The sequence below is a fragment of the Octopus bimaculoides genome, chromosome 9 (assembly GCF_046866305.1).
Source record: "Octopus bimaculoides isolate indiv1 chromosome 9, ASM4686630v1, whole genome shotgun sequence".
Classification (NCBI taxonomy): Eukaryota; Metazoa; Mollusca; class Cephalopoda; order Octopoda; family Octopodidae; genus Octopus; species Octopus bimaculoides.
Genome location: NC_142936.1, coordinates 80120671 through 80133170, shown reverse-complemented (window position 1 = coordinate 80133170; position 12500 = coordinate 80120671). Strand labels below are relative to the sequence as shown.

Here is a 12500-nt window from a genome sequence, read left to right as displayed (position 1 = left end):
AATGTTCGGTTATATTTCAACGGCGTGTTGCCAACATAAGTGAGAACATAGTTAAATAGATAAAAATCACAAGAACAAGATGAAATATTGGCTGTTTAAGAACGCATTGAGTTCATTTCTTATCACTGGTGTCCTGAAGATTTTTGATGGGAAAATATAAGTGAAACGAATATCAAGGTCTATAACTATGTTAGTTTTTCTTGGGATTGTTGGCGCAATTTATCTTGGCGAGATTTAAACTCACGAAGTAAAGAGCCGGATTAACGAACACAAGCTATTTCGTCTGAATCTTTAGCGATCCTGTCATCAGCCAATTATATATTTATTTATTGTCCACAAGGGGCTAAACATAGAGGGAACAAACAAGAACAGACAAAGAGATTAAGTCGATTGCATTGACCCCAGTGCGTAACTGGTACTTAATTTATCGACCCCGAAAGAATAAAAGGTAAAGTCGGCTTCGGCGGAATTTGAACTCAGAACGTAACGGCAAACGAAATACCGCTAAGTATTTCGCCCGGCATGCTGACGTTTCTGCCAGCTCACCGCCTTAAATTAACCAATTATAGTAATGATAATAAAGGCACAAGGCCAGCAATTTTGAGGTGGGGTGAAAGTCAATTACATTGACTCCAGTGCTCAGCTCAACTGGTACTTACTTCATTGACTTCGAAAGGTTTGAAAGCCAGTCACCTCGGCGGTATTTTAACTGAGAAAGTAAAGTCGGACGAAATACCGCTGAACACACACACACACACACACACACACACACACACACAGAGAGAGAGAGAGAGAGAGAGAGAGAGGGAAAAAAACAAGGAAAAAAAACAATAAAAGTCATATGGACGTATACAGTGAATATATTCATTGACGCGGAGTGAAAGTTTTAGATAGAAGTGACATATTTTCACACTGTTTCCATTAACCAAATTTAGTCATAAGTCATTGGTCGGCCAACAGTTATAGTAGAAGATGCTTACTCAAGGTGTCGTGCAGTGGAACTGAACTTGAAACCACATGCTTGCAAAACCAGCTACTTAACCGCATTGCGACGACTGCGCCTATACTGAATTAACATAATTATATTGGTGAGACTGCGACGATTTTCAGCCACGTAAAGAAGATTGTTCTGAGAAGGTAAAACTAAATAAACAAAACAATACTTTTGAAAGATATTTGAAATTAGTACTTCAATGTTTGTAACTAAATAGCGTAAAGTGATAAAATATTTCTACTAACTTCTTTTTCCCGTAGTAAAAATTGTCTTAGATTTACGAGGAATGAGAAATGAGATAGTATATAATACTTGTTGTTGTTGTTTGTTGGCACTCCGTCGCTTACGACGTCGAGGGTTTCCACTTGATCCGATCAACGGAACAGCCTGCTCGTGAAATTAACGTGCAAGTGGCTGAGCACTCCACAGACATGTGTGTCCTTAACGTAGTTCTCGCGGATATTCAGCGTGACACAATGTGACAAGGCTGACCTTTTGAATTACAGGCACAACAGAATCAGGAAGTAAGAGTGAGAGAAAGTGCAGCAGGGTTCGCCACCATCCCCTGCCGGAGCCTCGTGGAGCTTCAGGTGTTTTCGCTCAATAAACACTCACAACGCCCAGTCTGGGAATCGAAACCGCGATCCTATGACCGCGAGTCCGCTGCCCTAACCACTGGGCCATTGCGCCTCCACACGCGGTATATAATGCATAACTTTGTCAAAGCCGTAAGGACTTAACTGAAGTGAAAACGAATTGCTGTAGTGTATTCATGCGAATACAATGCGATCTAGAATATGATGTGGCCCTTACATTGTTTCCCAAAACAATCACATTTCCTGTGTCCTTATATTTACAAGGGAGAGACAAGCACCTCCACCCAGCTAAGCCTGCATCCAGAGACCTGTTTCTGAGTCTTTGTTCGTCATCAGAAACATGTCTCTGGATGCAGGATTAGCTGGGTGCTTGTCTCTCATAAGGACACATGAATTGTGTCAAGGCCAACAGGAAGCGGTGCTGCTTCCTAGGGCTAAATAGCAGTAATATTATTCCCTTCATGGGACTGTCACATTAAGTTGACAGCATACAACTACTTTATCACATCACTACTGCATAAATCTCTCTGAGAGATTTAGAAATGTATTATTTATTTATATATATATTTATATATATATATATATATATATATATATATATATATATATATATATATATATATATATATATATATATATATATATATATATATATATATATATATATATATATATATATATATATATATATACACATAGATATGTACATATCTATATTATGTGTATTTATCGTTGAGTTTGTTTTGTTTCCCACCACCGCTTAACGAAGGCGTTGGTTTGTTTATGTCCCTGAAAAATTATTGCTTTGGCAAATGGCAGAATAAGTACCAGGACTAAAAAATTAAGCACTGGGGTTGATTTGTTCTACTGAAACCCTTCAAAGCACTGCCCCAGCATGGTCACAGTCAAATGATTAAAACAAGGAAAAGATAAAAGATATATTACCCTCAAATCTGAAAATCAAAAAAAAAAATGGAAGACGTATGTATCTATGTAGTTCTACATATAAAATCTGACAAGGTGGCCATAACCAGAACGCTTTCTTATCATAGTTCTGCCCACTCACGATTATCCCAGGGCTAAACTATAGCAATGCAAACAAAGATAAAGTAAGTGAGTTGAAAACAAGCTGATAGATGTTCGAAATCGTTGAGGTCCCCGTCATTGGCGCATAACCAATGATGGAAACTCTATCTAGTCACTGCATCTGATAGAAAGAATCGTGGAATCATTCTTGCATATAGGAAGTAGATGGAATCGTCACGATTGAAATATCTTTGATCACCGCTTGTAGTTCCAGGGTTACACTGGCTAAACAACACCTACTACTACTACTACTACCACCACCACCACCATCACCACCACTACTACTACTACTACTACTACTACAACTACTACTACCACTACTACTACTACTACTACTACTACTACTACTACTACTACTACTACTACTAGTTCGACAGCATTTCGTGCTTATGTGTAGTCACAGCGTCAAGAAATATAAGGGAGTTTAATGAAATCGGTTTGATGTGTATTCGAACTCAAGTTACAGAGTTCAACCAAGATCTTGTTTTTGCCCTTCAGGGTGGGCATCAGTTTCCCCAAAGTCCATTAGTCTGGGTGGCCAGCAAATGGTGTTAGACACAATCTCATTTCCTATGAATGTCTTATGAATCTACGTGTCTCGACTGTGCGGAAACTAGGAAAACAAAATATTACCATTGTGATATAACTATTTTTGCGATATCGTTGTTTGAATAATAATAAGGAGCGGAAAGAGTGGCGTGAATGGCGAGGACGATGATGATGATGATGATGATGATGATGATGATGATGGCCGTGTGTCCATTTCCTGTCTAAGTAGATTACTTACAGTTTTTGTTTTTAGTTTTTTTTTTGTATTTAAGTCCATTGTTGTTTATTTTTTCATATGTCCCCAGGTCAGTAATAATATATGAAAATATTACAGCCAAGCAGACACACACACACACACACACGCTCTCTCTCTCTCTCTCTCTCTCTCTCTCTCACACACACACACACACACACACACACACTTATCTAGACATGCACATATATAGGCGAATGTAAATACGTATATGTGAGCGTGTACACGCAAACATACATACACATACTCACACATGTACACACACACACACACACATACACACACACACACACACATATATGTACAAGCTCACATATACGTATTTAGGTGCCTCTGTGTATGTATATACACGCACACATACACAACACATACACACATATACGCATATATAATCTGCCTATCTATATATCTATGACTAAATATGTATATGAATATACACAACCAGAAAGATATATGCATACATATATACATAGATAGACACACGCACACACACGCACAAACACACACACACACATTATAAAGCAAAAGAAAGCGGGTGAGATAAAGGAAGAGAGTATATAAGTAGGAACGATTATACCGGCGGTGGATTATAAATTATATTACTGTGCTGTAGGTCTCGTGTTACAACAGTATTTCAGAGAATTGAAATCGTCGTCGTCCGTCAACCTTAACAGACAAAGGATAAATTAGTTATGTATTTGTATTCTTGTCTCCCTTTTTATAAAATTTTTTTTTTGTATATTTTCTTTTTCTATTGATAGTTCGATCAAAATTATAACATTTATTGTAGAATGACCTTTTCCTTTTCAACAAAATCTACAATGTAGTAATACAAGAGAAATGATTGGCGTCGGAAGAAACAAATAAAATTATCGCCAAACTTTACACTTGACTGATTAATATATAAAAAAATAAAAACAAAATTATTATCTCATCTTTGCTTTGTTGTTGTTTAGCCCGGGGTCAACTTCGGTTGAGCACTCCTATTATCAAAGGCTTTTCAGTTGTGACCATTATGTCTGTCATTTTTCACCAAAAAATTTATTTCAGAAATTGTGAGTCTAGGACTTAATAGTCTTCCAATGGGCTTGTATTTCGTGGTATAGATGTAATGAAAGTAAGAATTGAATATTACGTAGAGTTATTATGTGGAGTTGTTGTTTCGTTATCTTGCTATTATTTATTTGTATAAGGCGGCGAGCTGGCAGAACCGTTAACTTGCCGGGCGAAATGCTTAGCGGCATTTCGTCCGTCTTCACGTTCTGAGTTCAAATTCTGCTGAAGACGACCTTGGCTTTCATCACCCTCGGGGTCGATAAATTAAGTACCAGTGAGACACTGGAATCGATGTAATCGACTAATGCCTTCCCCCTAAATTTCAGGCTTTGCAACTTTAGTAGAAAGGTTATTATTTAATTGCACAAAGCGGAGAGCTGGCCGTCTTATACAACTGGTACTTATTTAATCGACCCCGAAAGGATGAAAGGCTAAGTGGACCTCGGCGGAATTGGAACTCAGACTGTAAAGACAGACGAAATACCGCTAAGCGTTTCGTCCGGCGTGATAATGTTTCTACCAGCTCGCCGCCTTGAGCAGTTATAAAACCGTTTTAATAATTTTGTCAAGCGGTCAGCGTTTAATAAAACCATACTAGTAACAATTTATACTAATATACGATTATATAAATATAATTATATTAAAGCGGGGTGGATAAACCCAACCACTACGCTAGAATTAGGCGCCAAATGGCTCTAAAAACTGTTAGTAGAGGTTGTAAGCGAATAGATGAATAAATAAATAAGATTTTGCTACAAAAGTTTTATATATTTATATATACAAACAGTTAAATTTTAACTACATTCTAAGAAGTATTTAACTACACGCACACCTATGTAAATAGTTAAGTTGTTTAGCTATATTCACAAACAAATTTTCTCTCTTCTGCTATGATTGAGAATGTAAAAAAAAGTTTAACCTTTTATATTATATTACATGTTTATTCTGAAATCTTTTCATTCATCAGGGAAATACAAATGTGTAAGACAATGTTGTTTTGACAGACGAAGGTAAACAAGGATAGCTAACCTAGTAATATGTTTACGTGAGTTAAACTCCATAGTAAGAAGTAGCGTATCACTCTGGCCGTTTACCCATTCTAAGCTATGATTGTGAATGTACAAACATTTTAAGCACACACACACACACACACACACACACACACACACACACACACACACACACAAATACTTTGCTCACATCTCTGCATGGAGATGAAGATATATGCAGAAACCTGATTACGGTAGGCCTTTTATATGCAGAAGATGCCCCTAAACTTATGTACTCCAACGTCTTTTTAAAATAAGTGGCATGTGATTTATTTCTAGCAAATCGTACGAACGCGTAAATGCTATCTAGATGCTTCAACTAAGTTTTGCTTCGGCATGTCAACTTTCTTTTGTTCACCTCTGACTCTATAGTACGTGATACAAAAGCATTACTATGCTTGTAGTAATCTAATCATTATTTATTCATTTCTCTAAAATTGCATCCTTGACACCAGTTCAAAAACCTATAAAAGTGTACGAATTGCGCCATAGACCGAAGGAAAAGTTCCAGGAAAACACGGACTACAAATTATTTCGCTTGATTTGAGTTACTAATGAATATGAGAAAGATTTCGATTTTACATTTCATTAACCGCGCTCTAGACAGAAAGAAGCGGCATCGTATCATGCTAAAAATATCCTAAAAATATCCTAAAATTGTATGCAAGTTCAAAGCAAACGTGGAAGAGAAAAAAGAATGATTTTAGTAAGTCAAGCTTTCAGAAAGGTCTCACGTCCGAGAAGTATCCATGTGGCTGTGTGTTAAGAAGCTTGCTTCCCAATCACATGGTTTCGGGTTCAGTCTCACAGAGTGTTATCTCGGGCAAATGTCTTCTTCAATAGCCTCGGGCCGACCAAAACCTTGTGAGTGTATTTGGTAGACGGAAACTGAATTAGCCCGTCTTATATACGTACCTGTCTATGTGTGTGTATCTTTGTGTCTGTGCTTTTCTCCCCACCTACCGGTGTTGGTGTGTTTATGTCCCAGTAACTTAGCAGTTCGAAGAAAGATCCGATAAAATAAATCCCAGGCTTAAGAAAAAGTCCTGGCCTCAATTTGCGCAACTAAAACCCTTTATGGCAGTGCCACAGCATGGCCGCAGTCACATGACAGAAACAAGTAAAAGAAAAGAATAAAAGATGCCACTTACGTTAATTTTGTGTTATAAGGTAAAAAATATGAATGCCGCATCATTGAATATCGTTCATTTTCTGAACACAATTCAATGGGGAAACCACTTATAGTATTCTCGCCATAAAATACATAACAGTGGATGCGCAATGGTCTAGTGGTTGGGGCAGCGAACTCGTAGTCGGAGGATCGCAGTTTCGATTCCCAGACCGGGCGTTGTGTGTGTTAATTGAGCGAAAACACCAAAAGCTCCACGAGGCTCCAGCAGGGGTTGGTGGCGACCCCTGTTGTACTCTTTCGCTCCAACTTTCTCTCACGCTTCCTTCCTGTTTCTTGAGTAACGCTGCGAAGGACTGGCGTCCCGTCTGACTGGTGGGGAACACATATGCCATAGAAACCGGGAAACCGGGCCCATGAGCCTGGCTACGCTTTAAAAGGGCGCAAAAGAAAAAAAAATACATAAGAATCTTGTAGTCAATCTCGCATCTTCCTACACAAATATAGGAAGATACAAGAAGTAGATGGTTCGTCGTTTTGATGGCGGAGAAAGAAAGAAAAGGAATGAGTATAGTATGAAGCAAAGAAGCATAGCAATATGTTTAAGAAGCTTGCTTTGCAACCACATACTTTCGGGTTCGATCTCACTGCGTAACATGTAGGGCAAGAGCCTTATACTATAGCCTCTGTCGACTAATGCACTATAAGTGAATTTGCGTGACGGAAACTGTGTGGAAATTTGACGTTTATATATGTGTGTGTGCAAATTTTTCTTTTTTCTTTTTTTTATCAATATATCAGGAGCTCCAATTAATTTCAATTTACAGGATGAACCACGAAAAAACTACATAAATAAAATAAAAAATAAAACAACAAAAAAGAAATTCCAGTGAAAATAAAAATGAAATTAAATTTAGTAGTTGAGAATAAATCTGTGAAGACTTAGATATTTGGATATGTCCCCCTCCAATTGACAACTGGTATTGGTTTGTTTATGTCTCGGTAAATTACAGGTTTGGTAAAAGATTCCGATAAAGTGAGTGCCACACCTTAAAATTTGTGTACTAAGATCTAGGCGTAGGAGTGGGTGTGTGGTACGTAGCTTGCTTACGAACCACATGGTTCCAGGTTCAGTCCCTCTGCGTGGAACCTTGGGCAAGTGTCTTCTACTATAGCCTCGGGTCGACCAAAGACTTGTGAGTGGATTTGGTAGACGTAAACTGAAAGAAGCCCGTCGTATATATATATATATATATATATATATATATATATATATATACAAACATATATGCATGTGTGTATATATGTTTGTGTGTCAGTGTTTGTCCCCCCAACATCGCTTGACAACCGATGGTGGTGTGTTTACGTTCCCGTAACCTAGCGGTTTTGCAAAAGGAGTCCGATAGAATAAGTACTAGGCTTACAAAGAATAAGTCCTGGGGTCAATTTGCTCGACTAAAGGCGGTGCTCCAGCATGGCTGCAGTCAAATGACTGAAACAAGAAAAAGATAAAAGGTACATTGAAAAAGGAAAGGATTTGCGGCTTTAGTGAAATTATAATAGTTTGGAAGGTAGATTTGATGTTAATCAGATAATGAAATAATGTTATATTCTAATGGGTTAACTATTTTCCAATAGATATACCTTTAAAGTCCGATTCCGATTGCAAATTTTTCTTTTTGCCTTTTTTTTTTATCAATATATCAGGTGCTCCAATTAATTTCAATTTATAGGATGAACTAGAAAAAAAAAAACCTAAATAAATAAAATAGAAAATAAAACAAAAAAAAAAAGAAATTCCAGTGAAAATAAAAATGAAATTAAATTTAGTAGTCTAGAATAAATCTGTGAAGACTTAGATATTTGAGAGTGCCAATTTTCCTAGAAGTAATGACTTAATGGTAAAGTTTAGTAGCTGGTTCTTACTAGAATATTTTAGTTGCTATTACCAATGTATCAATACCCTGTATATTAACCATGAAAAGGAACAAAAGAACAAAACGCTTTGGCAGTTTTTATTATTTTAGGTTTTTTTTTGCAACGTTTATGTCTCTGTATAATAAATTCATTCTAACAGTCTCTAAATCAAACATGCACGCATTCATATATATATATATATATATATATATATATATATATATATATATATATATATATATATATATATATATATATATATATATATATATGTATATATATATATGTATGTATGCATATATATGTATATATGCATGTATATATATATATATATATGCATCTATTTATTTATAAGCACATGCATACATGTATGCAAGCATACATGTATGCAAGCATACAGAGAGGTATTTTGACACATGCACGCATGCGCACCCATACACAAACGAAAATAACAAATAAGAACACACACTCACCCGTTACTTGAATATATTGTAAACGTATACATGTAAGGAAGAGGAAAAAAAGTAATATGCTTGTCTTTGTACTGACAATATTATTATTATCATTATTATTATTATTATTATCATTATTATTATTATTATTATTATTATTATTATTATTATTATTATTATTATCCTTATTATTATTATTATTATCCTTATTATTATTATTATTGTTGTTGTTGTTGTTGTTGCTGTTGTTGTTGTTGTTGGTGCTGTTATTACTTTTTCCACTTATGAATAAATATATGGTGTTTGCAGATCATTATTTTTATATCTATGCTTTTTTTTCTTTCACTACAAATAAACAACACACGAACACACATCCATACATACATATACACACACGCACACACATACACACATATACTTACACGTACATACAGATATTCATGGAGAAAGAAAACGTGTGAGCAACAGGAGTAGAAGTGGAGTAGAAATGCATAAACAGATATCTTTCATAAAATTCCTGTATTCCTTCAATATCGAAGTATATACACGCACATATTCGTTCTAACTGTCTGTCTCTCCGTATGTGTTTAGTTAGATTTGATCACACATAAATATATACGTATGCACGTATGCCTATATATATATATATATATATATATACACATATATGCGTGTGTATGTATATGTATGTATATTATATATATACATATTATGTATATATATATATATGTGTGTGTTTGTGTATATATGTACATATGTAAATGTATATATATATATATATATATATATATATATATATATATATATATATATATATATATATATATGTATATATATATATATATATATATATATATATATATATATATATATATATATATATATATATATATATATATATATACATATATGTATATACATATATACATACAAACATAAAAGAGAATATATATATAATACCATATAAGGCGAAAAAAATCGGCGGGAAGAGTTCGTTATATGTATGTATTTCTGTTATGTGCGTCCATATTCTTTTAAAAATCATGATAATAACAACGATAATAATAATAATAATAAAAATAATAATCTATTGATAAGTACGTAAGTGCACAAGCGTATATATATATATATATATATATATATATATATATATATATATATATATATATATATATATATATATACACATATATATACACACTTACACACGCTCACACATAGATATATATTTATATATTTGTGAAAGAGACAGGGAACGGAAGAGACAGATATATATATATATTTTGTGCAGTCTTACTCAAGCCTGGGTATTGTCCATCGTCCTCTGTGTTAATAGCGAGAGTGAGCGGTAGAGCGATAGAGCGATAGAGCGATAAAATGATAAAAAAATGGAGCTGAAAAAACTATCATAAATATATAAGACTACTTGTAAACTTACTATTTGAAGACATGCATTCATATACATGAGGTTACATACACAACTTACATTTGCATTTATTTACATTCATGCTGACTTAATTGATATCAAATTTCTTTCTCTCTGTCTCTGTTTAGTTTTTTTTTTTTTAACTTCGTTTCTGCCTGTATTTTTAGTTTTACTCTTTTGTGTGTTTTGCAAGTTGGCGCATCATATACATATACATGTATCAACAAGAGAAAAAAAAAAAGAAATTGCATTTTGTATAATAATTGATAAGGAGAAAAAAAGAGGTGCTGTTGGTTGAGAAATAAAATTCTCTGCTCACTATAGTTTTATTGTAGGTTTCGGGTAAAGTGGGTGAAGTTCGGGAAGCAATAAAGAAAATACAAATTTTTGTAAGTAAAGATACAATATATATATATTCTTTTGCTTTGTTTTTTTCTTTTACTTGTTTCAGTCATTTGACTGTGGCCATGCTGGAACATCGCCTTTAGTCGAGCAAATCGACTTCAAGACTTATTCTTTGTAAGCTTATTCCAAAACTTGTTCTTTCGGTGTCTTTTGCTGAACCGCTAAGTTGCGGGTACGTAAACGCACCAGCATCGGCTTTCAAGCGATTTTTTTGGGGGGGCGCAAACACGGATACACAAACATATACATACACATACATACATACTTATGTACATATATAAACGACAGGCTTCTTTCAGTTTCCGTCTACCAGATCCGTTTACCAGATCACAAGTCTTTGATCGGCCAAGGCTATAATAGAAGACACTTGCCCAAGGTACCACGCGGTAGAACTGAACCCGGAATCATGTGGTTGGTAGGGAAGCTACTTACCACACAGCCACTCCTGCTCTTATATATATATATATATATATATATATATATATATATATATATATATATATATATATATATATGTGTGTGTGTGTGTGTGTGTGTGTGTGTGTGTGTGTGTGCGTGTGCGTGTTTATATATATATATATATATATATATATATATATATATATATATATATATATATATATATATATGTATGTATATATAGGGAGAATTTACAGAAAAAGAAACGAAAGACGAAGACAAGTGCTGTAGACAACAAACAGATGTATTAGTTTAACGTTCGGGAAGTGAAAAAGTCTTTAACGTTTCGAGCCTACGCTCTTTCACAGAAAGGAACACAGAAAGAAACAAGGAGAGAAAATAAAGAATGCGTAGTGGCCAGCGATCTATCATGGCGGATGCCAGACAGAAAGAGTCATATATATATATATATATATATATATATATATATATATATATCCTACTGTTTTGGGGAATAGATTATGTAAAACGTTTGCGTCTATACTGTAGCTATAAATGTTGGTTTGAAATTGTGGCACATTTCGGAGTAGAGGATTAGACGATTACATCGACCCCAGTGCTCAATTGATAATTATTTCATCAACCCCGAAAGGATGAAAGGCCGAAGTTGACCTCGGCGAAATTTGAACTCAGAACATAAAAATGGACGAAATAACACTTAGCCTGTTTCTCGATATGCCATCGATTCTCTAAGCTTGCCGCCTTTACTGTTGTGATAAGGTTGGTTTCAAATTTTGGCACAAGGCAGCAATTCGGGAGTAAGGCGTAAAGCGATTACATCGACCCCGTTACTCATCTTGTACTTATTTTATCGACGACGAAAGAATGAAAGGCAATGTAGACTTCGGCAGAATTTGAACTCAGAATGTAAAAACGTATTGCTAATCATTTTTCCCAATGTGCTGACAATCCTGACAGCTTTCGCCTTTGCTGGAGTTATGCTGTTGATAATCTTGTTGCTGTATCAGTATGACTTGTTTGGTTTAAGTAGCAATGATGCTATTATTGTTTCTTATTGTCTAACCTCTGGTCAGCCCTGATCGAGTTGAACCTGTGTTCAAACGTAATCCAGATTTGACCATGCCACTGAATTTTTAGTATACCGTACACTACCTTCGATATTTCAAAC

At 34.9% G+C, this 12500-nt stretch overlaps 1 long non-coding RNA gene across 1 annotated transcript in view; it reads left to right on the top strand.

Annotated features, from left to right (window-relative positions):
- The first annotated feature begins 10831 nt into the window (after nucleotides 1-10831).
- Nucleotides 10832-12500, top strand: part of LOC149134224 (uncharacterized) — a 19340-nt gene continuing 17671 nt past the window's right edge. Inside the window, exon 1 of the long non-coding RNA XR_016242991.1 lies at nucleotides 10832-10896. This is a non-coding gene — a long non-coding RNA (uncharacterized LOC149134224). The remainder of the gene's footprint in view (nucleotides 10897-12500) is intronic.